General features: G+C 41.2%; 1 long non-coding RNA gene and 1 other non-coding gene across 4 annotated transcripts in view; both read right to left on the bottom strand.

Moving 5' to 3' along the window:
- LOC132539390 (uncharacterized) overlaps window positions 1-26,579 on the bottom strand; it is a 363,563-nt gene that overhangs the window by 187,828 nt on the left and 149,156 nt on the right. For all 3 annotated transcript variants that reach the window (XR_009550643.1, XR_009550644.1, XR_009550645.1), the window contains exon 3: window positions 16,181-16,339. This is a non-coding gene — a long non-coding RNA (uncharacterized LOC132539390). The remainder of the gene's footprint in view (window positions 1-16,180; window positions 16,340-26,579) is intronic.
- LOC132539582 (U6 spliceosomal RNA) lies at window positions 10,448-10,554 on the bottom strand. The gene has a single exon (XR_009550923.1). It is a non-coding gene; the product is annotated as a U6 spliceosomal RNA (small nuclear RNA).

Below are 26,579 nucleotides of genomic sequence, written 5' to 3'. Positions count from 1 at the left end.
AAGGGGGGGAAGCCTCCAGAAGCAGTGGATTTGTAATAAAATAAACATAATAAATATAAAATAATAATAAAATAAATGAGTAATTTAATGCCCCATTTAGTAAAATTGGTACATTAACCAGTAAGGAATTGATCATTTGACCATCTTGCATCTTAATAATTACTCTGATGGGTAGGCTAATCTCCATGAGTATATGGCAAAAGGTGGTATGTTTCAGAGCCAGAACTTCAGGAAAGATTTTTTTCTTTTTTCTTATAGCTCAGCATGGAGTTAGGAGTGAAAGAAATGAGTCACCCAGATACACAGCACTCAGTGCCAGGGGCTACGCCAAGATATAGAGGTTCCGAGGGTGTATCTGAAGCCCCAGACTAGTAAATGGCTTAAGCCTCAGCAATGCACTTAAATGTTTTGTTTGTTCCATGGTGACCGTTGATCAGTACAGACCATCGATTCACTGGAAACTCAGAGAAGCAGCCACAGGGTCAGACTGAATACCGTGGAGAATGATCAGTGTTGACCTCATTCTCATTCTAGGTTGCATGCCTGGGAACTCTGTTTATCTGAAGACTAAGTAAAAACTACCAAGTAAATTTCTGATGGCATTTTTATGGTATTGTTCCCTGTTGTATCTCCCCCCCTTCCTTTTGTCATTTTATTTGGGGAGGGGATTAATGGCTTGTATTAGAGATGTTGACAGACACATGGGTACAATTTTTGATCTCTCCATGATAGATGTCTGCAAAACAGTCTCAGGTAGGTCCTTTTCTACCACCAGCCTCCAGAACCCCAACGTACTTCCCCATTACCCCACTCCCCTCCTTCCGCAGAGTCCTTTGCTTTGTTACAATACACCACACCCAGTCTAAGTTTTACTTTGTGTATTCCCTTTCAAACAATGTTTTATTCCGTGCATCCTGTTCTGTTGTTGAATTCTTTCATACTGGAAAGGGAATAACTTCAGATTCTAAGCTGCACAAAAGCTGGACTGATCAGCTAACTAGAAGCTTTGGCACAGGGGCTGGATTCCTCTGTTTCCTGTCAGTGTCAGGTGCTACCCAATGTTCCATGCAAGGGAGGGGACAGGAGATGGCCATATACTGACCTAACATATGTGGAGTCCCTGGGGTACAAACTGTGTTGGACTCTTTACAAGCTGTGTCTCTTTTAATGAATAGATCATTTATGACTTGACATCATGTCCAAACTTTCTAACTCCAGTTTAGCACCCACTTCCCGTTCCTCCTCTCCAGAGTGTCCTACGGCCACCAGTTAAGATTCTCACAGCATCAAATATCTCCACAGGACTCTATAAGATTTTTTGTGAAGGTTGACTAGGCTAGGGGCTGAGATAGACGTTTCCGCTTTTCTTTGCCATTTTCCTTAAGCACTGAGCACAGAATTGGTTACATAAAGAGAAAGCTGAAGTCATCTGACTTGAGTGGCAAGAATTAATGAATGGCTAAAACTTCTGTGCCAAGAATGATGATCTTCATTTGAAAGATGATATGACTGAGGCAAAGACAGGTAAAACAACTAGCTCAAATTTACACACCTAATAAGTGCTAGAAACTGGATTTGAACTTCAGCCCCATCAGTCCAGGGTGGCTCCACTGTACCATTTTAATCAGAACTAAGCACTGTGTCCAGGCAGTGCATAGTCACTTCTTAAGCTTTACTCCCATTATTCTCTCAGATATCTTGTGAGAGACAGCATTTGCAATGCAGAAAGGAAAAGCTGGAGGCTCTGATGCAACCGAAGGCAGAGCTAGCAAGTGCTGGAAGTGAAGGATTATTTTCAGTCTACCTGACTCCAATGTCCTGGTGCTTCCTTTCACTCTGTACTAAAATGAGAATGTGGAGTCTGTATGAGTCCAGCACACACCACCAGGCACCTCCCTGCTAGGCTGAGATCTGAGGTAAATTCTCAGGCAGTGACTGGTGACAACAGAGAAACAGGAGCCACCTGCTGATTATCACAACAGACAACCCCCTCCCACTACAGCCTTCTGTCTGAAGACATCCTCAACCAACCAAAGACAGACAGAAGGACTTAAGAACCAATAATAAGAAGTAGTGGAGCAACAAATGGCTTGAGCTCAGACCACTGTCCCTCTTGACAGTGTTCTTTAATACTCCCCTCTGCCACGGCCCCCAGCAAGTCTACAGTTTGGGGTGTTCCCTTGGTCATGAACCGCAGCCACAACTCTTGTTCTCGCTTTAATTATAATTAATTTTATTTATTGATTTTAGCTAGAGACGGAAAGAAATTGAGAAGGAAGGAGAGGGAGAGAGAGAGACATGTGCAGGACTGTTTCACCACATGTGAAGCTTCCCCCCATAGGTGGGGATTGAACCTGGGTCCTGGTGCATTGTAGTGGGTGCACTCAACCAGGTACCCCCTAGACTCCTGCTCTTTTTCCCCCTCCCTCCCCCCCTCTCTTTGCCTCCAGGGTTATTGCTGGGGCTCAGGGCCTGCACTACAAATCCACTGCTTCTATGGCCATTTTAATTTATTTTTTGATAAGACAGAGAGAAATTGAGAGGGAAGGGAAGATAGAGAGGGAGAGAGAAAGATAAACACCTGCAGACCTGCTTCACCGATTGTGAAGCAACCTCCTTGCAGGTGGGTAGCCAGGGACTCGAACCGCTATCCTTTCACAGGTCCTTGCCATTCTTAAATGTGCACTTAGCCTGGTGCACCACCAGCCGGCCCCCAACTCTTGTTCTCAAACAGACACTTTTCTGACTGCATTACAGTCTGATTATTTCTTGTCTCAATAATAACAGCAGCAACAGCTGCAATCATAAAAATAAAACGCAAAGCAGAATTTCAACTGGAGTTGGTGTATTGCACCAAAGTAAAAACCTCTGGGGTAAGAGGCTCAGGTCCTGGAACATGATGGCAGAGGAAGACCTAGTGGGGGTTGAATTGTTATTTGGAAAACTGGGAAATGTTATGCATGTACAAAATAATGTATTTTACTCTCAATTGCAAACCATTAACCCTCCAATAAAGAACTTTAAAAATAAAATAATAGAAGACTTGGTAGTGGTACACCTAGTTATGAGCAGGTAAAAGCACATGTTACAGTGAGCAAGGACTTGGGTTTAAGTCCCTGGTCCCCATCTGCAGAGGGGAGTTTCACAAGTGGTGAAGTAGTGCTGCAGGCATCTCCATGTCTCTCTCTCTCTCTCTACCACCCCCGTTCACCCTAAATTTCTCTCTGTATCTATACAAATAAATAAAATACTTAAAATAAATAATAACAGAATGATATATAGTTATAATAAAGAGACATTTGTACAAGCTACAAATTATTTTGAACTTACCATACCCCCTCACGCACACCAATAATACTGCAAAACAGGAAATGTGGAGATGTTGTCATATATATGTATATATATATATATATATATATATATATATATATATATATATATATTTGTTCACTGAGAGATCAGAATACTGCTCATCTCTGTCTGATGGTGGTGCTTGGAAGTGAACCTAAAACCTCAGTGTCTCAGGTATGAAAGTCTTCTGTACCAAACATCATGATGCCTCTTTATAACCCTTTATATTTTTTCATCAGCTTAGGTTCTCAAAGATTAAATAGCCAATTTAAATTCAGCTCATCACTGGTGAATCTTAGTAATTATCCATGGTGAGCATGATGGTAGCCAGTTACTTGCCACACATAGAAATGTAAAATAAGGGAACCAGGCAGTAGTGCAGCAGGTTAAGCGCAGGTGGCGCAAAGCACAAGGACCAATGTAAGGATCCTGGTTGGAGCCCCCGGCTCCCCACCTGCAAGGGAGTTGCTTCACAGGCAGTGAAGTGGGTCTGCAGGTGTCTATCTTTCTCTCCCCCTCTGTCTTCCCCTCCTCTCTGCATTTCTCTCTGTCCTATCCAACAACGACGACATCAATAACTACAATGATAAAACAAGGGCAACAAAAGGGAATAAATAAATATTTAAAAAATAAGAAATGTAAAATAAATAAAATTAAATGAGAGTTGGTTCCTCTGACTCAATAGCCACACTTCATAGTTGTAGCAGCTCGTGGCCACCCTACAGGAAAGTTCAAACACAGGACATAACTAGCACAGAAAGTTCTAAAGAGGGGGTTGGAGGGTACAAACCTGGTTTAATTAATTAATTTAAAACAGAAAGTTCTACAGAACAGCACTGAATCCTAGCCATTCCAGAGCAGCAGAAGCATCCCCCAGGCACTTATTAAACTTGCGTGCACGCGCGCGCGCACACACACACACACACACACACACACACACACACACATCTACAGAACAGCAAGTGCCCCTGGGAGATTTGTGTGATGTCTGAAAAGTACAAAATCCAATCACCCTAGCTCCATTTTGTAGCTGAGAAACAGAATCCCAAAAAAATGAAGCCAACTTGGTCGCCCTTCACTCACAGAGTTCCAAGTAGAGCTGGGGCCACAAGTCAAGACTGGAGCCTCTGAACACCAGGCCTTTGCATGGGACTGGAACCACAGAGGCCATGGTGGCACCTGGAAGTGGAATGGAAGTGTTCTGATGGCTTCTCCCTGCTCTGCAGAAAACAGGAATGGGCAGGTAGGGTGGAGGCTGGTGTCTGGAAGATCCAAGACCAGCAGAGAGAACAGGCTGCCTTTGACTCCTGTCCAAGATGGCAGGCAATAGCATAGAGCTGCCCAGATACAGAGCAAGGGGACTGTAGCCAAGAGAATAACACTATAGTGATACAATTGTCAGTACAACAGTGAGAATACTGGGAGCTTCCCTCCCTGGCAAGGGGCACATTCCCACTCTGAAGCTCTCCTCCATAATGCTGCTAATTAAGTTTAATTTCTGGAATATCCCCATTCCTAGCAGGAACCCCAGGATCCTTCACTCCTCCACTCTGCAACCCAAGCCCTCAACTTCCTTTAGCAGCAGATCAGGTGGTGTTTGCAAGTGAATTAGAAAGTCCTCTAGTCCAAAGGCAAAAAGCAGCAGCAAACTCTGCTTGGTTGGAACTTCCGTCTCACTACAGCCTCCTCAGGGAAAAATCCAGGGTCCACTCAATGAAAGAGAAGGATACCTCCCTAACTAGTTAGCTGCAACTGTAGAGTAGCAATGTCCAAGAGAACCCTCTGGAATCATACAAATGCTCTCTAGATCTGCATTAAAACAGAGCCACTGGCATGTGTAGCTACAGAGCAACTGTGGAAGTGAATATATTGATCTAGCTTAATTTAGTTTAAATTTCCCTGTATGGCTAGTGGTTGTTTCATGTTGGAAAATGCAGGTCTATAGAAGTCATTCCTCCTTTGGGGTCTCAGCATTCTTGGCTACAAAGTGCAAGAGCTGGACTAAATGGGCTGAATCCGACTCAGAACCAAAGCTAATGTGGCAGGGGTTTTAGACTTCCCCTCAGCTGGCTTCCTGATGTTCCATCTACTCTTCTCTCCTGACATGCCTACCCTCCACTATACTGCCCTGGGAATAGGGAAGAGTCTATCTCCAGGCAAATAAGGACCCACAATTCCTCCATCGCAGCCATTTCTGATTATTTCATTTTAAAAAAAAGTAAGAAACCAAATAATATGTCATGTACTTTGCCAGTGGTGCACCTCTGGACCTGAAGTGCTCAACCCACTCAATTACTGACGCAGAATTATTTTTGATGTTTAATAAGAGCAGTTTTATTAATAGAGAGAAAGAGGAAAAGAGATACCTGCAGCATTGGTTTACCACTTATGAAGCTTCCGCCAAGCAGGTGGGGACCAGGGACATTTAAACCTGGCTCCTTGTAGCACGGTAACATGCGTTCTCAACTGGGTGCACCAGAGACTGGCCGTGGTGCAGAAGTCTTTTTTTAAAAATATATTTCTTGGGGAATTAATGTTTTACATTCGACAGTAAATATAATAGTTTGTACATGCATAACATTTGCCAGTTTTCCATATAACAATACAACCCCCACTAGGTCCTCTGTCATCCTTCTTGGACCTGTATTCTCCCACTCACCCACCCCAGAGACTTTTATTTTGGTGCAACATGCCAATTCCAGTTCAGGTTCTACTTGTGTTTTCTCTTCTGATCTCGTTTTTCAAATTCTGCCTGAGAGTGAGATCATCCCATATTCACCCTTCTGTTTCTGACTTATTTCACTCAACATGAATTTTTCAAGGTCCATCCAAGATCAGCTGAAAACGGTGAAGTCACTATTTTTTATAGCTGAGTAGTATTCCATTGTGTATATAAACAATAACTTGCTCAGCCACTCATCTGTTGTTGGACACCTGGGTTGCTTCCAGGTTTTGGCTATTACAAATTGTGCTGCCACGAACATATGTGTACACAGATCTTTCTGGATGGATATGTTGGGTTCCTTAGGATATATCCCCAGGAGAGGAATTGCAGGATCATAGGGTAGGTCCATTTCTAGCCTTCTGAGAGTTCTCCAGACTGTTCTCCACAGAGGTTAGACCAAGTGATATTCCCACCAGCAGTGCAGGAGGGTTCCTTTGACCCCACAACCTCTCCAGCATTTGCTGCTGCTAGCTTTTCTGATGTATGACATTCTCACAGGAGTGAAGTGATATCTCATTGTTGTCTTGATTTGCATTTCTCTGACAATCAAAGACTTGAAGCATTTTTTCATGTGTTTCTCGGCCTTTTGGATCTCCTCTGTGGTGAATATTCTGTCCATGTCCTCTCCCCACTTTTGGATGGGGTTATTTGTTGTCTTGTTGAGTTTGGCAAGTTCTTTATATTTTCTGGTTATTAAACTCTTATCTGATGCATGGCATGTACAGATCTTCTCCCATTCTGTGAGGGGTCTCTTGGTTTGGGTAGTGGTTTCTTTTGCTGTGTAGATGCTTGGTAATTTGATGTAGTCCCATAGGTTTATACTTGCCTTAGTCTTCTTTGTAATTGGATTCATTTCATTGATGATGTCTTTAAAATTTATGCGGAAAAGAGTTCTGCCAATATTTTCCTCTAAGAATCTGATAGTTTCTGGTCTAACATCCAAGTCCTTGATCCACTTGGAATTTACTTTTGTATTTGGTGAAATATAGTGGTTCAGTTTCATTCTTCTGCATATTTCAATCAATTTTTTCCAACACTATTTGTTGAACAGACTCTACTTTCCCCATTCAATAGTCTGGACACCTTTGTCAAAGATTAGATGTCCATAGGCTTACTTCTGGGCTCTCAGTTCTATTCTACTGGTCAGTATGTCTACTCATGTTGCAGTACCAAGCAGTTTTGATGACAATGGCCCTATAATACCATTTGAGATCTGGGAGTGTGATGCCTCCAGTTCTGTTCTTTCTTCTTAAGATTGTTTTGGCAACTCTAGGTCTTTTCTGGTTCCAGATAAACATTTTTAGCATTTTTTCTATTCTCCTAAAAATGTGTTTGGGATCTTGATGGGGATAGCATTAAATTTGTATAAAGCTCTGGGTAATATATTCATTTTGATGCTGTTAAAATTCTTCCAACCCATGAACATGGAATATCTTTCCACTTCCTTGTGTCTTTTTCTATTTCCTTGAGTAGTGACTCATAATTTTCAGTATACAAGTCTTTCACTTCTTTGGTTAGGTATATCCCTAGATACTTTATTGTTTTTGTTGCTATAGTAAAAAGAATTGATTTCTAGCTTTCATCTTCTTCTAACTTAGTGTTTGCATAGATGAATGCCACTTACTGTTGAATGTTAATTTTGTAGACTGACATCGTACTATATTGCCTGATGATTTCCAAAAGCTTCTTGCTGGATTTCTTAGGTTTTTCTATGTATACTATCATGTCATCTGCAAATAGGGATAGTTTGATTTCTCCTCCAATCTGTATCCCTTTAATTCCTTGCTCCTGCCTGATTGCTATGGCAAGAACTTCCAACACTATGTTAAATAGTAGTGGTGATAGTGGGCAGCCCTGTCTAGTACCTGATCTGAGGTGAAATGCTTCCAGTTTTTCACCACTGAGTATGATATTGGCTGTAGGTTTGCTATATATAGACTACACTATCTTCAGGAATTTTCCATCTATTCCCATCTTTTGTAGTTTTTTTTTTTTTTTATCATAAAGGGATGCTGGGTTTTGTCAAAGGCCTTCTCTGCATCTATATATTGACCATGTGGTTTTTGGTCTTTCTTTAATTGATGCGGTGGATCATGTTGACTGATTTACGTATATTAAACCAACCTTGCATCCCAGGGACAAACCCCACTTGGTCATGATGAACAATCTTTTTAATATACTGCTATATCCGGTTGGCTAGAATATTGTTCAATATTTTAGCATGTATGTTCATCAGATATATTGGTCTGTAGTTTTTTTTTTTTTGGTTGTTTCCCTGTCTACTTTTGGTATTAAAGTGATGTTGGGTTCTTAGAAGTTGGAAGGGAGTATTCCAGTGTCTTCAGTCTTCTGGAAGATTTTTGAAAGTATAAGTATTAGTTCATCTTTGAAGTTTTTGTAGAATTCATTTGTAAAACCATCTGGTCCAGGACTTCTATTCTTGGGAAAGTTTTTGATAACTATTTCAATTTCATTAGCTTTGATGGGCCTATTCACATTATCTATTTCCTCTTTACGAATTTTGGGAGTTCGTAGGTATCTAGGAAACTGTCCATTTCTCCCAGGTTCTCTAGCTTGGTGGCATAGAGTTGTTCATAGAATTCTTGCATAATATGCTGAATTTCTGCTGTGTCTGTTGTGACATCTCTTTCATTTATGATCCGATTTATTTGGGTCTTCTCCCTTTTTTGTTTTGTGAATCTAGCTAAAGGCTTGTCAATTTTGTTCACTCTTTCGAAGAACTAATCTTTACTTTCATTGATCTTTTGTATGGTTTTCTTATTTTCAATGTTATTGATTTCTGCCCTAACTTTAGTGATTTCTCTCCTTCTGGTTGCTTTAGGGTTCCTTTGTAATTCTTCTCCTAGGTCTTTAAGATGTGCAATCAGGTTGTTTACTTGTGCTTTTTCTTGTTTCCTAATGTGTTCTTGTATGGCTATGAACTTCCCTCTCAGTACTGCCTTAGCTGTGTCCCAAATATTTTGATAGCTTCTGTCTTCATTTTTATTGAACTCTCAAAACATTTTGATTTCTTCCTTTATTTCTTCCTTTATTTCCTCTTTAACCCAGTAGTTGTTAAGTAGTGTACTGTTGAGCTTCAAAATTTTGGGAATAGTACTAATCTTTTGTTGATTGTTAAGTGTTAGTTTAATTCCACTGTGGTTTGAGAAGATGCTTGGGATGATTTCAATGTTCTTGAATTTGCTGATGCTGTCTTTGTGGCCTAACATATTATCTATCCTTGAGAATGACCCATATGGACTTGAGTAGAATGTGTATTCCAGTTTCTTGGGGTGAATGACTCTAAAAATGCCCAGTAGTTCTAGTTTATCTATCTCCTCATTTACCTCCTTCATTTCTTTATTGATTTCCTGCCTGGATATCTGTCAAGTTGAGAGAGTGGGGTGTTGAAGACGCTTACTATTACTGTGTTGCTAGTAATATATTGCTTTAGCTCTTTCAGTAGATGTTTGATGTATTTAGATGGTTTCTCATTGGGTGCATAGATGTTAATAATTGTTAAGTCCTCTTGATTGACTGATCCACTGAGCATTAAGTAGTCCCATCCCTATCTTTTTAAATTTTATTTATCTTAAAGTCTATCATGGCAGGTATGTGAATAGCTATTTGTGCCCTTTTTTGTATGATAGTTATCCATCCTTTGACTTTGAGAGTCTGTGTTTGTCTTGTTGAGTTAGGTGGGGTTCCTGTAGACAGCATATTGTTGGGTTGTGTTTTCTGATCTATTTTCCTACTCTGTGCCTTTTAATAGGTGAATTCAGGCCATTGGCATTTAATGATATCAAAGATTGAAGATATTTTAACACCATTCTTGTAGATATTTAGAGTGTTCTGAACTATGGCCTATTTATAGTGGTCTGACTGTTTATAGGAGACCTTTCAGAACTTCTTTCAGGGCAGGCTTGGTGATAATTGATTTTTTCAACTTTTGCTTGTCTGAGAAGGTTTTGATGCCTCCATCTAGTCTGAATGAAAGTCTATCAGGATACAGTATTCTTGCTTGAAAGCCTTTCTCATTGAGCACTCAACAGATATCTTGCCATTCTCTTCTGGCCTGTAGTGTTTGTGTGGAGAAGTCTGCTGCTAATCTTATGGGTTTTCCTCTGTAGGTGACTCTTTGTTTTTCTCTTGCAGCCTTCAGGATCCTTTCTTTATCCTTATTCCTCTCCATACTAAATATGATGTGTCTTGGTGTCTTTATGTCTGGGTTAATTCTGTTTGGGACCCTCTGGGCTTCTTGAGCCTTTATGTCTTTTATGTTGTCTAGATTAGAGAAGTCTCAGCTAATATGTCCTGAAGAGTGCTTTTTTTCCCCTCCCTCTCTTTCTTCCTCTGGTAAGCCAATAATGCAAAAATATGGAACCCTTCATGAATTTGCGTGTCATCCTTGTGCAGGGGCCATGCTAATCTTCTCTGTATTGTTCTAATTTTAGTATATGTGCTGCTGAAGCGAGCACCTGATGCAAAATTCTAACACATATTGTGGGTTTAAAAGATGGCCATGGCATGAGTGGTGGTGCACCTGGTTGACTGCATGTTAACCATGTGTAAGGATCCAGGTTCAAGCCCCATGTCCCCACAAACAGGGGAAGCTTTATTAGTGGTGTATCAGTGTTGCAGATCTTTCTTTTTCTGTCTGTCTCTCTCTGTGTCTCTCTCTCAGAAGAGGAGGGGAAAGGGTGTGGTGGAAGGGTTATGGGTTTCTGGTGAAGAATGGGGAAAAGGACTCAGGCTGGGGGTGCAAGTGTCTTCTAGACACTTGTCACAGGGAAATGAAGGATTGTATCTTTGTGTCAACAACTGAACTGTAAACCTTTAACCCCCTCCAATATTTTAAATAAATAATGAAAATCAAAACAGAAGGTGATCAGATAGGAACCCCATTATGTGATGGGTGGATTCTTAAGAGAAGCATCTGTCTACAGATGAAAAAAAAAAATCACAGGCTGTAGAATTAGGATGCTCTGGTCTGGACCCTGACACTCCTTCCTAGATTTTCTTGGTTTCTTCCCTAAGCTGACTGCTTGTGGAGAATAAATAGGATCAGGTTTGCAAGTGCCCTCCAGGAAATGGATCACAGTAAGAGGCAGGACTAGGTGTGCCCTGGGCTCTGGAGCTCTCAGGTCAGGGCTGTGGACAAGAAGTGCAATAACCCTGGAGGAGGAAAAAAAAAAAAAAGAAGTGCTTCTATAAATGGTTTCTAGTGAGGTGATCATGAGCATCCTGGATTCTTGAAATTATAAAGCACAAGAACCTAAGAGGTTTAAAAGCATATTATGTGCATGGGGTATGGATTTGCCTCTCTGACCCAGGAATGGTTTAGCCCTGAGAGATCTGTTTAGGAGATAGGGCCAGTGCTGTAGTGACAAAGGGAGGTCCTGAGTGCACAGGGCTCCAGGTGCTGTTTCTGACAACCACAGTTCTAACTCTGGTACCTTCCTTGATGTCACATTAAGTCAACTTCCTCAAAACTTATCTCTCAATTGCATCTCTTTCCTCTAGCTCTCCCCTAAACTGAAATCTTAACAGCTTTCCCTTATTCTCTGAAACTCTAATGTTACTACTTGATATGATTTGGTAGGTTATTGGGGGGAGTGGTGAAAGCTCAAATTTTCTTCTATATAAATTAATGGGTAATAGTGTCCCCAGAGGGCCCCCCCAGTAACCTGTCAAATAAGAACATTCCATTTTCAGGTAGCAAGGGAGCCAGTATTTAAAATGGCCCTCTGTTCCTCCATTATGACCCCAGCACCTGTCACAGCTCTCAGGATGGAAGTTCTCCTTGATGTCTGACTTCAGTGACCTCTCAACCTTTGTGTTTTTTTCTTTCTGCTTTGATGTATACTTTTTTCAGTGCTCACTATTTTTTTATTTGTAAATAAATCTACTATTAATGTCAAGGTAACAGTTTTCTACTTTATCAGCTTTCACAGGTAGATTTTTTTTTCTTTTCTTTTTCCTCTTCTCTCTCTGAGTCCTGATGAGTTGGAATTCAGAGCCCTCTGGTCATTTTACCCTATTTACCCCCCTGGGAGTATGGACCAAATTTCTTTTTGGGGTGCAGTATGTAGAAGTTCTGTTTTCTATAACTGCTTCTCTGCTGAACATGGGCATTGGCAGGTCAATCCATACCTCCCAGCATGTTTTTATCTTTCCTTAGTGAGGTAGGGCTCTGGGGAGGTGAGGTCCCAGGACACATTGGTGAGGTCATCCCAAGGAGTTGAAGATGAAATCATAGTAGCATCTGTAACTTGGTTCAGCATCTCTTTCTCACACACACACATACACCACTACCACCACCATCACCTTTCCCATCTCTGTCTGTCCTCACAGAAATTGCAACAGACACAAACTAAACTGCTTTCTGTCGATTCAACACTGATGTACACCTTCACTATTATTTCTCTTATCATCTCAGGTGGGAAACTATTTTGAATGGCAGGGTGGGGGGGATCAGCAGTACTTTCCAGAAGTGGGCCCTATGATGTGGTTGCTGGGCTGTCCTGAAGAAGAAAGCAGCTTCCAACACACTGCCTATAAAAGGCCCCTCCTCCTGCCTCCCTCCCTCTACAGACTGGAAACAGCAGGCTCCATCAAGGGCAAAGCCCTTGGGAGGGAACTTTATCTCTGGAATTTCATCTTCTCAGTGCTCCTGGAACTCAGAAAGGGCAAGGCACTTTATCTCCCCAGATGGGTACCAGACACGGTCTGGAGCCCATGCTCCTCCTCTGATTCCCCTGTCACCAGGAGCTGGATAATTCTAGGAACCAGAGAGAAGCCCTGGGTTGGGCAGTGACTGGGAGATCATCAGGCCCCTGTGCACAGCAAGAGGAGGGGTATAGAAAGGGGGAAGGTATTCAGGGTGGAATTGGAGGTGAGCCCTACCATCTTGCCATTATGACCTCTCAGGATAGATTCTATTTAGGGGAAAGAACGAGAGCAGAGGGGGCAAGACAGAAAGAAAGGGCAGGGAGGATAAATCTGGCTTCCTTCTCTTCCACACTTTTTATTTTTCTGCCTAACAGAACATTCTCCAGAGTGGAAAAGGCCAGAATCTGGTGTCAACTAAGTTTTGATCTTGTGGATTTGAGCATTGTTAACATCTCTGAATCTCAATTCTACTGTCTTTAAATTGAGTTGTATGACCTCAAAGAGTTGTGGTGATAATTAATAGGAAAACACAGATGGGGAGAAGGTGTTACTCTCCATGCAGAGCACACATCACCCTGCATGAGAACCAGGGCTCAAGCCTCATGTCCCAAGTGCAGAGGAGAAGTTTAGGGAGTTGTAAAGCAGTGCTGCAGGTGTTTCTATTTCTGTCTCCTATCTCTCTCTCTCTCTCTCTCTCTCTCTCTCTCTCTCTCATGTTCTATTGTTCTTTGCCTCTCACTTCTATCAAAGAAGAAGCATAAAAAGAAAAAGTAGAAATAAAAAGAATGGGGCAGTTGTTTGGTAGTGCACTCATTTAAGCACACATAGTACTAAGAGCAAGGAACAGGCAAGGGGGACACTTCACAAGCTATAAAGTAGGTCTGCAGGTGTCTATCTTCTTCCCCCTCTCTCTGCTTCGCCCTCCCCTGTCAATTTCTCTCTGCTCTATCCAATAAAATGAAATTTAAAAAAAGGTCATCAGGAACAGCAGAACAGTCCTGGCACCAAGCCCTAGCAATAACCCTGGAAGCAAAAACAAACAGACAAAATGGAAGGAAGCAGGAAATAAAGGGAAAAAAATAAAAAGAAGAGAAGAACTAAAGAGAAGAGAGGAAGGAGACAGAAAAGGAAACAAGCAAAAAATAAAGAAGGCAAGGTGGGGTGTGGCTACAGGGCATGGTGAAGTTGTGCAGGCACGGAGCCCCAATAACAGCCCTCCTGGCACAAATACAAATAAAAATAAAATTGAGGAAGAAAGAAAGAAAGAAAGAAAGAAAGAAAGAAAGAAAGAAAGAGGCAAAGAAAACAGGCTGGAAAATAACTCACCTGGATAGTGTACTGCTTTAACAAGTGCATGACCAAGGTTTGAGACCAGCCCCCACCTCAACCCACCTTAACCTCATTGAAGTAGCTTCAATGCTGCACATTCTCTCTCTCTCTCCCTCTCAAAAAGAAAAGTAAAAGAAAACACTGAAGAAGTGTTTTTTCTCATCCAAGTGTAATACCAATTCAAAAATTCTCTAAATGTCAGCCCCATCTTCTTTTTCTGCTGAGTCACCATCCATCTTTATAAGAGAGAACAATCTCTCAGCCAGAAATTATCCAGAGAAAAGCCCAAGGTCAAATTTCTGCTGCACTACTTCAAGGCATGTACTCCTCAAGAAGTCAACCATGACAGTTTATACTGCAACTGTCCTTGAAGAGCTCTATTCCTTGCAGCTACTGGCTGAACTCAATCATTCTCATGAACAGCTAAGTAAGTTCAGGAATAAAAGCTTATGGAACACACAGTTTGTGAGACTGGTAAACCCAACCTACTCAGTTCAATGATGTGCCCTTCCCTGGTGGTCTAGTGGTTAGGATTCAGTGCTCTCTCAATGATGTGCCCTTTGATGATCAGGTATAACAGAGAACCAACTGAGGTTGACATATCTTGGGTGACTCTTCAATAATATGCAGAGTTCTCATAGTGTCCTTCTTTTTTAATATTTATTTATTTATTCCTTTTTGTTGCCCTTGTTGTTTTATTGTTGTAGTTATTCTTGTTTTCGTCGTTGTTGGATAGGACAGAGATAAATAGAGAAAGGAGGGGAAGACAGTGAGGGGGAGAGAAAGACAGACACCTGCAGACCTGCTTCACCGCTTGTGAAGTGACTCCCCTACAGGTGGGGAGCCGGGGGCTCGAACCAGGATCCTTAGGCCAGTCCTTGCACTTTGTGCTACATGAGCTTAACCCGCTGCGCTACCACCGGACTCCCCAGAGTGTCCTTCTGCCTCTTGGTCAAGAATGGGATCATGCTTATGTCCACTCTGTCACTCCCACAGTCCACCTTCTACGTATGGACTCAAGATTCCACAGGTCTCAAGGAAAAGCTCTAGCTTCCAAAACAACATAGGGCTGGTGAGTCATTGAGTCTTAGGGAGAATGTGCCCCAAGGCAGAAGCTCTCCAGGGATACAATTTTCATCCACCCAAGAACCACTTCCTTCTAGCCTCTCTATTAGACAACAACATGCATCTGGAATGCCTAAGTGCCCATAAAAGGATTATTACTAAGTAAGAGTGGATGATGATAATTAATTACCCTCCATTTAAAAAAGAAAGCCTCTCAAGCAAGAGCATCAAAGGCAGTGTTTTACTGAGTTAGCAATTTCTTTGGCTCTGGAGCAAGATGACTCCTTAGTCTGCATTGTGGATCTGTTCCTTTCTCACACATTCTGAACTGAAGAAAATGCATTTTGACATTGGACAATTTCTTCTAATTCCCACCTTTCTCCCCATCCTCGATCCAGTAATCATTGTTATTAAAACTTCACACCAGGGCCACAGACATATTTTATAGCACCCCTCTGATGGGTTAATTTATGGTTACTCTCCTTCCTTACTCAAGTGGAAATCAAAAGAAATGCACTTAGAATGGAGAACAAAACCTCCCTCCCAGTCAAGCAGGGAAGACTACAGAACATAATCACCCAAAGATATGCTGATAACCAGCTCCTCCACAACAAGTACACTGAATGGGCAGGAACAGGCTGAGCAGAAAAGTATATTGCAGCCTCAGAAGTCAGGGGACGGAGTTAAATTTCCTGCAAACCTTGTCGCATGCCAGAGACTAAGAGTTACAAGCCCGTGTCTCCTACAAATAAGCACTTCCTCCATGATTCATGAGCAACGTGTCTTCCACAGAACAATCAGCAGGCCTGTAGCCACAGGGAAGATCTCTGCATGCTGAGCAAAGTTGGCCATGGAGAGAACATTCCCAGATCAGAAATGACTGATCTGGGAAGAGATCTTCATCGTCCATGGGAAGTGAAGAGAGTACAGAGGCTAAGAAGGCTCAGCACTTTCTGGCCTTTGTAAGCAGGAAGCTTTGGGGAGTAGGGTTCCTTATCTGTAACAAAAAAAAAAAAAAAACAGAGGAAGAATTCTTACCTAATGAGGTTCTTGAGATGTGGGGAGGAGCCCCTTGATGCATGTCAACATCTAGTTCAGCTCCCGGGCAACGTGCATGCATCATGTTATGTAATCATCCTCTGGAGGGAAGTTCCATGATGCAGGTCAAATCCTAGTGCCCAGAAGACTGGCAGGAACCTGGGGGGATTCAATAAATATTTATTAACTGAATTAATGTAATCAGATTGTGAGTTATTACAGCAGGACTATTGGTAGATTGGCATTAGTAGGAATTTTGGGTATTTAGGGTGTGCCTGTGTGTATGTGTGTGTGTGTGTGCATACTTCAATTATCAAGTCAAAAGGATTGTAATAATCCAGAGACCCTCCAAAGGCTTTGTTAACTAGACAGAACAGACCTCTATTAGAAAATTCTGGAATAGCACTTGAATAATGGCAGCTTTCCATGTAATGAGCCAGCCCAACACTATCCTACTAGTCAGAATAATGATGGCTAGTGGTTAGTACTGGCAAAATTCTTATCTTTCTAGCTCTGCCCAACAAAAAGTTAAGTACACACCCTCTGAAATGTTGAGGTTGTTTTCTGGGGGTTTCCCTCCCATAGATGACTCAGGAGTCATGCTGTCACTCTTTACCACCATAGTCCTTTCAAGGTGGCCCTGGCGGAAGAAAGAGGAACAGAAGTGATATGATGGTTCTTCACTGCCTTGTTCCAGATCAGTTCTGATCACACCGTCCAGCACTACTCAGAGGGCTCCACTGCAAACTTAAAGTACACAGTAAATGACACTTAAATGTCTCCTGAGGGACCCAACAGAAGGGTCCTATGGTATCTCCCCACTATGACAGCCAGGAAAGTCTGAACCCCCTCACTCTACACCTCACTATGTTACCCATGGTGCTATGGAAGCACTAGACAAAATCCTCAGATGCAGGTGTCCAAAGGGACGGTCCTGGAAAGCATTTCCTATTTTATTGGCTACTAATCTTCTTTTCTTCCCTAGTCTGACAGGGCTTGATTTTCAGGGGCTGGGGGGGATTACCAGAGCAATTTTCATGGTAGCTTTGTAGTTGGTTCCCTGCCTGGCAATCCAGCAAAGATCAGAGAAAACCCAACATGCCTCCTATCTCACCATCTCCAGGAGAACATAGACCCTGGCTCTCCGGAATGTGTGCAGGCTGCCAGCTATAACCTGTGCTCTGCTTCCAGGGACTGAGTGGCTGACTAGGATCAGGGGCTGCTCCCCAGAGGCTGCCACAGAGAGGCCCACATACTAGCTCAGAGGGGTCAGAGCCTACAAGGCAAAGGGCAATCCCTTTCTGCCAACCTCTGAACCTCTGCCAGAGTGCGATTAAAGCTAGCCCAGGGGCAGAAAACAGGCAATGCGAGACCCTGGAGGCTGAAATGCTAGACCTACATTTCAGGCTATAGCTTTGCCAATTTTTTTTTTTTCCATCAGAATGAGACTGCAGAAATTTTAAATTGTTCCATCACTGGCTGTGGTCCAAGTCATGCCTTCTTCTACCTTTCTAGTGGATGCCCTGCACTCCCCTCCCCCATACCCTGGCTGCTTCCAGAAGCCCCTAGACTCTTTCTGTAACAGCCCATGGAGGGTTCTGTAAAATCAGAATCCCAGAGAAAAGAGGGAGCAGACTTATTAAACTCCCCTCCGGCTGTCTGCCTGGATGCTTTCAAGTCCACCACTGGACTTCTTTGAGTCCCTAGTACGTGCTGATTTGCATGGCTGGCTTAGCAGATGAGGAAAGGAGGTAAGACAAGCTTTGGGCTGGGTAAATAGAAAGCTCTTTGTTAATTAAGGAGCCACCAACAAGGCCACAGCCTGTATTAGGCCGCCTACACAAAAAGTTTGATTCTTCTGGAACTGAAAACAAGGAAATAGACAAAGCCCCCTCCCCCTCTCCCTGCCGCAGCCACAAGCATCACACTGCATAACTTTGTTCCTGGACTGCTAAATTATTCCCTGCTACAACATCAGCTGTGCAAGTCCTGTGAAACGTGCTGGGGTTAGAATAAAGCTCAACCCCAAGGCATATTAAAAGAAGAAGGAGTAGAAGACAATATGTGGGGTTATCTCCTCTGTTCTCAGAACTACTCTTCTCCTTCTCCACAGACTTGGAATGTACTTTTTTTTTTCCTGTCCAAACAGCCTGATTTGAGTATGAGGTCTGAATGTATGATCTACCCTAGATGGCTTGAGAATTGTGGGTCAGGGATAGAAGCCACATGGTTCACCCAAAGCCCTAGTCCCCACAAAACCTTACAAATGATTGGCACTGGGCCAGTTTATTTAGAAGTATAGGATATAGAGTCTCTTCTATTTATTTTTATAGTACACTATACAGTACAGTACAAAATGTTATAAATGGTGAAAAGCAAACATTAAATTGTCTAAAGGTGACTGACAAACCTATTTCCTTATACTACATTCTGCCTGAAATACATAGAAAGAAAGCTCCTCATTTACAGACAATGACATTGGCTAGGTGGGTTTCAGGAATAGAGTCTGTTGAGTAAATGAGGGCCAGCTGTATAGCATTGCTTCCTGTTGCCATATCTTATAACTCTCATGGTACGTCGTCCTCATTTGTCATGCAGAGATACTGTTGACTTCTAAGCAGGGTTGCAAGGGTGGTGGGAGCTGAAAGGAGATGTAGGGAGGCAAGGGCAGCAGGTAGAGGCAGACCTTTATTTTGGTAGGAAGCCAGCTCTTCTTAGCTCCCTTCTTCTCAGGCTCAGTCCCTGGTCAGCAGGCCACCATCTTGGTAGCTGCTCTCTAGGGCAGCAATCGTGATTAGCAGCCAGGGCAGCAGCAGCAATGGCCCCCAGGGTCAGGGTGCAATCACCCCACCTCATCCAAGTCTAAAGGGAAAAGCAGCCAATCCAGAGGTCTGGGTGGTCAAGCTGTCATCATACACTGAACATGTAAAGGAGCAGTAAAAAAACCTGTTGACATCATATGCAACCACAGAAACAAAAAACAAACAAACAAAAAAATATGTCTACAAGTCTAAATTGTTTTTTGGCTTAGTCATTTGCTAGCAGAAGCATCCCTATTAGCTTGACATAACTACATTATCTTGGGCTTCCTTACAGTTGGCTACCCTGAAGTTAGCCTCTTTGTTCCCCTCACACCATTAAGGAGATGTGGTGTAGACTCTCAGGCACCTAGGAGTTTTGTCAAGCTAAGAAGAGCCAGCTTGGGACTCAAAGAATTTTATCAACACATGAGTAAAACATTAGCATACAATCTGCTTTTTTTTAATTAAAGAAGAAAGACAAAGAGGGTAGACTACATCTCCATCATTTTTATGGGGTGTTAAGAATTGAGCCCAGGGTCTCATGCATGTAAACTTACTGAGTGTTTTCCCTGAACCATTTAACTCTTCTAGTCAAGTACCATGAATTACATAAGAGTGTGCTGAGACTGAGATGCCAGTCTGCTCAGGCTCCCACTTTGAACATTTGAGGGTCTAAAGCCACTAAGACTGTAGCTTTGTATATCCCCAACATGTGCCCTGGAAGACTCCATCTCACCCCCTCCCCCACTTTGACATTTCTTTGACACCAGCCTGGGGGACTTGGTCTATGCCTGACACCAAAGCCAGCAAGAAACTTGGGTTTTCAATTCTAGTTGATCCACCACTCCAAAACTGTTCTTTGAGTTGAGAACTACCTACCTCTGAGAACTGCAATCAGAATGAGGAGGGGTGGCAGGAAGAAGAGAGGTTGACAGGCCTGAATTTACATTCTGATTCAACCAGTTGTGTGACTATTTGTCTCTAATCCTTAAAGAACTACAACTAGGGAATGGAAGACAACAATGTCTTCTGCACAGAGATGTTATGAGTCTCAGAAGTTCATATAGGGAGAAATTTATCTCCAGAGACATTCATAACACTGATTCAGGGTGTTCTGTGTTACACTGCTAAGCAATACTTACCTTTGTAGTTATATAGTCAAGACATTCTGAAGTTTCTCAACCCCCCATGATGTCAAGGTTCAGAGAAATGACTAAATCTGCCCAATTCACACTAATCTGCAGAACCTGGATTTAAACATAAATTCTAAGTAGACTCTCCAATGCCATGCTGTTCCATCTTTGCTCCACTGCTTTAGCTCACAGACAGCATGCTCTTTTCACCACACACATTTCCTAAGAGTATACTTCAAACTCTCTGTTCAAGGGCTCAAAGGCTTCTCACCCACATTCTGAAGAACATTAACATTCATTTTTCCCCAAGAGGCTAAGAATAGAAGAAACAATTTTTATTTTTTTATTATGTATTTTATATAAAGACAAAGAGAAATTGAGAGGGAAGAGGGAGATACAGAATGAGAGAGAAAGAGAGACATCTGTAGCCCTGCTTCATTGTTAGTGAAACTTCCTCCCTAAAGGTCGAGACCTGAGACTTGAAGCTGAGTACCTGTACACTGTAACACATGGACTCTACCAGATGTATCAACACATCACCTAAGAGGATAGCACTTTCTAGCAATAAGAGTAAAGTTCTACATTTCTGTTCATACAAAATAAATCTCTGGATATATTTTAGGCTTGGTTCAGTCTGGCCTTGGGGAGGGCTTGAAAAATAGAGGGTTTGAATGTATGATGTACCCTAGATGGCTTGAGAACTGTGGGTCAGGGAAGGAAGTCACATGGTTCACACAAAGCCCTGGTCCCCACGAAACCTTACAAAAGATTGGCATTTGTATGATTTTGGTCTATAGGCTTGAACACTGGCTCAACACAAGGAATTTGAAAGCTATAGGCCAATACTCCTGATGGATACTGATATAAAAATCCTTAGCACAGGGAGTCGGGTGGTGGCGCAGCTGGTTAAGCGCATGTGGTGCAAAGTGCAAGGACCAGCATAAGGATCCTGATTCAAGCCCCTGGCTCCCCATCTGCAGGTGTCTATCTTTCATAGGCAGTGAAGCAGGTCTGCAGGTGTCTATCTTCATAGGCTACCTTCATAGGCAGTGAAGCAGGTCTGCAGGTGTCTATCTTTCTCTCCCACTCTCTGTATTCCCCTCCTATCTCCATCTCTTTCTGTCATATCCAACAACAATGACATCAATAACCACAACAAGGGCAGCAAAAGGGAAAATAAATAAATATATTTTTTAAAAAAAATTAAAAATCCTTAGCAAAATCTTGGCAAATAAAGTCCAACAACATATCAAGAGAATGATCCATCAAGACCAAGTGAGATACATCCCAGGATATGAGGGTGGTTCATTATGTGCAAATCAATCAATATAGAACATCACATCAGCAGGAAAACAAAAGCCACATAATCATCTCAAAAGACATTGAAAGTTCATTTAGTAAGATTCAACACTCATACAACTATGGACATCTAATCTTTGACAAAGGTGCCCAGACTATTAAGTGGGGAAAGCACAGTCGCTTGAACAAATGGTGTTGGAATAAATGGGTTGAAACATGCAGAAGAATGAAACTGAACCACTGTATTTCACCAAACACAAAAGTAAATTTCAAGTGGATCAAGGACTTGGATGTTAGACCAGAAACTATCAGATTCTTAGAGGAAAATATTGGCAGAACTCTTTTCCGCATAAATTTTAAAGACATCTTCAATGAAATGAATCCAATTACAAAGAAGACTAAGACAAGTATAAACCTATGGGACTACATCAAATTACCAAGCTTCTACACAGAAAAAGAAACCACTACCCAAACCAAGAGACCCCTCACAGAATGGGAGAAGATCTGTACATGCCATGCATCAGATAAGTGTTTAATAACCAGAAAATATAAAGAGCTTGCCAAACTCAACAACAAGACAACAAATAACCCTATCCAAAACTGGGGAGAGGACATGAACAGAATAATCACCACAGAAGAGATCCAAAAGGCCAAGAAACACATGAAAAAAATGTTCCAAGTCTTTGATTGTCAAAGAAATGCAAATCAAGACAATAATGAGATATCCCTTCACTCCTGTGAGAATGTCATACATCAATAAAGGTAACAGAAACAAATGCTGGAGAGGTTGTGGGGTCAAAGGAACCCTCCTACACTTCTGGTGGGAATATCACTTGGTCTAACCTCTGTGGAGAACAGTCTGGAGAACTCTCAGAAGGCTAGAAATGGACCTACCCTATGATCCTGCAATTCCTCTCCTGGGGATATATCCTAAGGAACCCAACACACCCATCCAAAAAGACCTGTGGACACATATGTTCTTAGCAGCACAATTTGTAATAGCCAAAACCTGGAAGCAACCCAGGTGTCCAACAACAGATGAGTGGCTGAGCAAGTTATTGTTTATATACACAATGGAATACTACTCAGCTATAAAAAAATGGTGGCTTCACCATTTTCAGCCGATCTTGGATGGACCTTGAAAAATTCATGTTAAGTGAAATAAGTCAGAAGCAGAAGGGTGAATATGGGATGATCTCACTCTCAGGCAGAAGTTGAAAAACAAGAACAGAAGAGAAAACACAAGTAGAACCTGAACTGGAATTGGCGTATTGCACCAAAGTAAAAGACTCTGGGGTTTGGGGAGGGGAGGGGAATACAGGTCCAAAAAGGATAACAGAGGACCTAGTGGGGGTTGTATTGTTATATGGAAAACTGGCAAATGTTATGCATGTACAAACTATTATATTTACTGTCAAATGTAAAACATTAATTATCCAATAAAGAAATTAAAAAAAAAATAAGATTCAACACCCAAATGATAAAGACTGCTAAGAAATTGCGATCAAAAGGAACAAATCCTCAGAGCATAACTGCTTAATTCTAATTAAATGTGTGCAGCTATGTAAAGCTGCCCATCTGATAAAGTAATAACTATGGAGTGAATTCAGAGTTTAAAAGATGAGTTAATCAAAGAGGTTATTTTCAGTTCTAAATTGATGATCTAGGCTTAGGGAACAATCAGCAAGTGACTCTATGAATAACCTACCTCCACTGGCTTAGTGCCCATTTAGATGAGTTACAGGTGATTTTGAAAAAAAAAAAGCTTGTTAACTTTACACACTGTAATGTTGTGTTCAACCAGGTGCACCACCACCCAGCCCTGACTTACGAAATATTTTTTTAAGTCTTTCACATATCAGGTGCTGTCTTGCCAGCTGAGAAGATGTCACATTTCTGCCCTCTTGGAGACACTAAATAGCCCCTTCACAGGAATTGCTTCCAGTTTCTTCCCAAGTTTCCACCTTTGGCCTCAATACCCTAGTAGCCCAGTCTCTGACTATGTGGCCCAACTTCTCCATCAGTTCTCTCTGATGGCACTCCTGCAACATTGTCCTCCTTATTTTCCCTTGATTCCACCAAAACGTCTATGACTTTACCCTTGCTGTGGACTTAGTTGGCCTCCAATACTAAGGGTCTTTCATAGAACTTCAAAAGAGTGGAGCTTCAAAGAGAGTACTACCCACCATGCCAGTCCTTCCCTCATATTCCATCCTAGATATTTTGCCCTTTTCTACCTTTTAAAAATGGATTTTCTGGGGTGGAGTGGTGGCACACCCAGTAGAACACACACACATATTACTACACTGCAGGAGAAATCAGTGTTGAAGCAGTCCTGCAGATGTCTCTCTTCCTCTCTCCCTATCTGCCTCTTCCTCCTCAATTTCTATCTCTATCAGAAAAAGAAAGAAATGGCTGCCAGGAAGAGTGGATCATTGGATTTGTTGTGCAGGCATTGAACCCTAGCAATAAACCTGATAGCAATTAGAAATGGATTTTATACCATTTAAAAATAATTATTTATATTTTGGCTTTAAAAAAACTAAATGGCAGATATTATGATAGCCAGAAAGATAAAGTAAGGGGATCTGATGAGTACTTTAAGGAGACAGTAATGGTGGTGGCTTCTTTTTTGGCCCTGTTTTAGCCTTGGTTCCTATTCTCAGTTTAAAAAAATAGGTGAGTTCAGAAAGAAGACATCTAGTTAATTTCAAACATTTCAGTTAATGAAAAGAGGCTGGCTTCCAGCATAACATCCTGCATGTTTTCCTATTTATTTATACTAACCAGGGGCTTTGGGGTACCTGTAAATCACTGTGAGATGATCAAATATTGGAAGTTACAAGGACAAGGATACAAATGATGATAGCTCTTGCATATTCTTTTGCTTCTTTGTGTGCTTTTCCATGTATAAATCTATTTCTCTTTGATTCCACATTAATTATTTGAGAATAAACATAAATGGGGCTGATATCTTATCACTGGCTAATGAGTCTAGACTCACTGGCTAGCATGAAACGTAGCCTTGTTAAAAGCAAAGCAACACAACAAAGAAAGCACTGGCTAGCCCAGCAGCATCGCTTCCTCCAGCTGGTTTCTGCCTTTGAATTTCGTGGTCCTGATGCTATTTTAGCTCCAAGCAAGGTTATCTCTTATCTGGTGGATTTACTCCAGCTAATGAATATTTTATTAAAAGCTGCATCCGGTGGACCTTCCAAAATGTCCAGAAAAAAATTTCCTCTCACTAAAGGTAAGGAAATGAATAACAGTACTCAAGTCTCAGAGGGGTTATTATATGCAGAATGGAGACCAGCTGTTCTCCATCTTTTCTGTAGTTGTATCGAGAAATGAACCATTGAAACCACAGCAGGCAAGTTGTAACTGCACAGGTAGAAATGCCTGTTTAAAATAAAGAATAGTGAAATAACAAGAGAAGTTGATGGATTTCTTTCTCTGGAGAAATGGAAACAAAATGAGGCCATGCATCTATCTGGCTTGGTTCAGCTACTTGGAAGATAAAATCTGTCTCAGAAAGTGACCTCACTCTCCCAAAGTGATGTTGGACACTGGTAGACTCCATAGCTATTTTTCTTACAAATACAAACTTTAGCGTTTTCATAATAAATTTTACCTTTTTGTCCTAGAAAGATAAAAGAGTCATGGACAGGGAAAGGACAATATTCAATGGCTATGACTATTTAGGATACAATATTCAGAATATTATTGTACTAGTTGGACCTGTAAGCAAGTGATTAAGAGAAATCTTAAATGAAAAACATTAAATGTCTGCTGACATTTCATTTTTCAGATTGTCAAGATATTTATATTTTTAAAAAATATAATTTTTTATATTTTTATATATTTTATCATCATTAAAGGGTGTGCTCCTAACTAATTGTGTGCTGCACAACTAACTCAGTGTAAAAAGGTCTAAAGGAAAAAGTCTGTTCTTTTGGTCAAATTTATAACAATGGCATACAAAGTTAAAATGAGATGAGGAAACAAATATTGTTTTCTAGTGAAGTAAGAAGGACTGTGGGACTAGATGTAAAATGTATCTACTGGATAACTTCATTCATATGTGGAGCATAAATAATTGAAACATGCAAACTTTCAAAAAAATAAGGAGTATTTTTGTACTATTTGTGTAGCCAAAATAATACCTAAGAAGTGTGTGTGTGTGTGTGTGTGTGTGTGTGTGTGTGTGTGTGTGTGTGTACAACTCATGTCAATCTGTTTTTGAGAGACAGAAAATACTGTAATAGTCACCTTGGTTAAAGTGTATCATTTGTTTGAGGTGCCCTGAAGGGTGTGTGGACTCTGTCCAAATTCTGATCAGTGTATTAAAAAATCAACCTGTAGAAAGTCTCTAAAAAGGACACAGGAACTGACATGAAAAAAGTTCCCAGTGGCCAAAAATGAATGAAATAGTCTTGGATTTAACACCAAGGAATAAAATGAGTATCCATGTGTCCATATTGATATGAGTAAATGCCAAGTAAGTAAGCAAACAAGGATGGAACAAATACTTTAATAAAAAATTCCAAATAATAAATGTATTGCAATCAGAGAACTATAGGATCATAAACAGAATACCATAGGAATATTTGCTTCTAGATGGCTGGCCTGGTATAAGGGTTTTGCCCAGAAGTCCTCATGCCTAAAGAAGTGGAGCTTCAAGTAATATTTGCTTCATGTAAGATCTAAAGGAGTATGGTAAAATCAGTGGTAAAACTTTAAGGAGAAACATGATATTTACATCACCAACTCAGGAATTCTGTAGTTATTGTCCACAAATTTTTGAATACACCTTTATATAGAAAGTGGCTTTTCCTGAGTGTTCTTTGGACCTAGTGACATATTTCTAAAATTAAGAATATAGGAAAATGCATATGATAACTTTGTAGATAATTCCTTCTCAAAATAATCAAGGTTAACTTCACCAGTAGTGAGTCATATTGACATCATCTAGATGTGAATACGTGAATATTTCACCCCAATAGCATTCTCCCACTCCCCAAATCAAAAACAAAACTAAGGGAAAGCTTGATGAGATATAAAGCAGAAAAATAATGGAGAAAACCAAGGACACAAAAAACCAGTTATTTGAGAGTCAATAAAACTTAGGAATCTCTAGCCAGGTAGATATTCTCCACTAAAAAGAAA

Source organism: Erinaceus europaeus, chromosome 7 (genome assembly GCF_950295315.1).
Source record: "Erinaceus europaeus chromosome 7, mEriEur2.1, whole genome shotgun sequence".
In the NCBI taxonomy this organism is placed as follows: domain Eukaryota; kingdom Metazoa; phylum Chordata; class Mammalia; order Eulipotyphla; family Erinaceidae; genus Erinaceus; species Erinaceus europaeus.
Note: the sequence above shows the minus strand (reverse complement) of the source record. Positions and strands in the feature narration are given on the sequence as shown.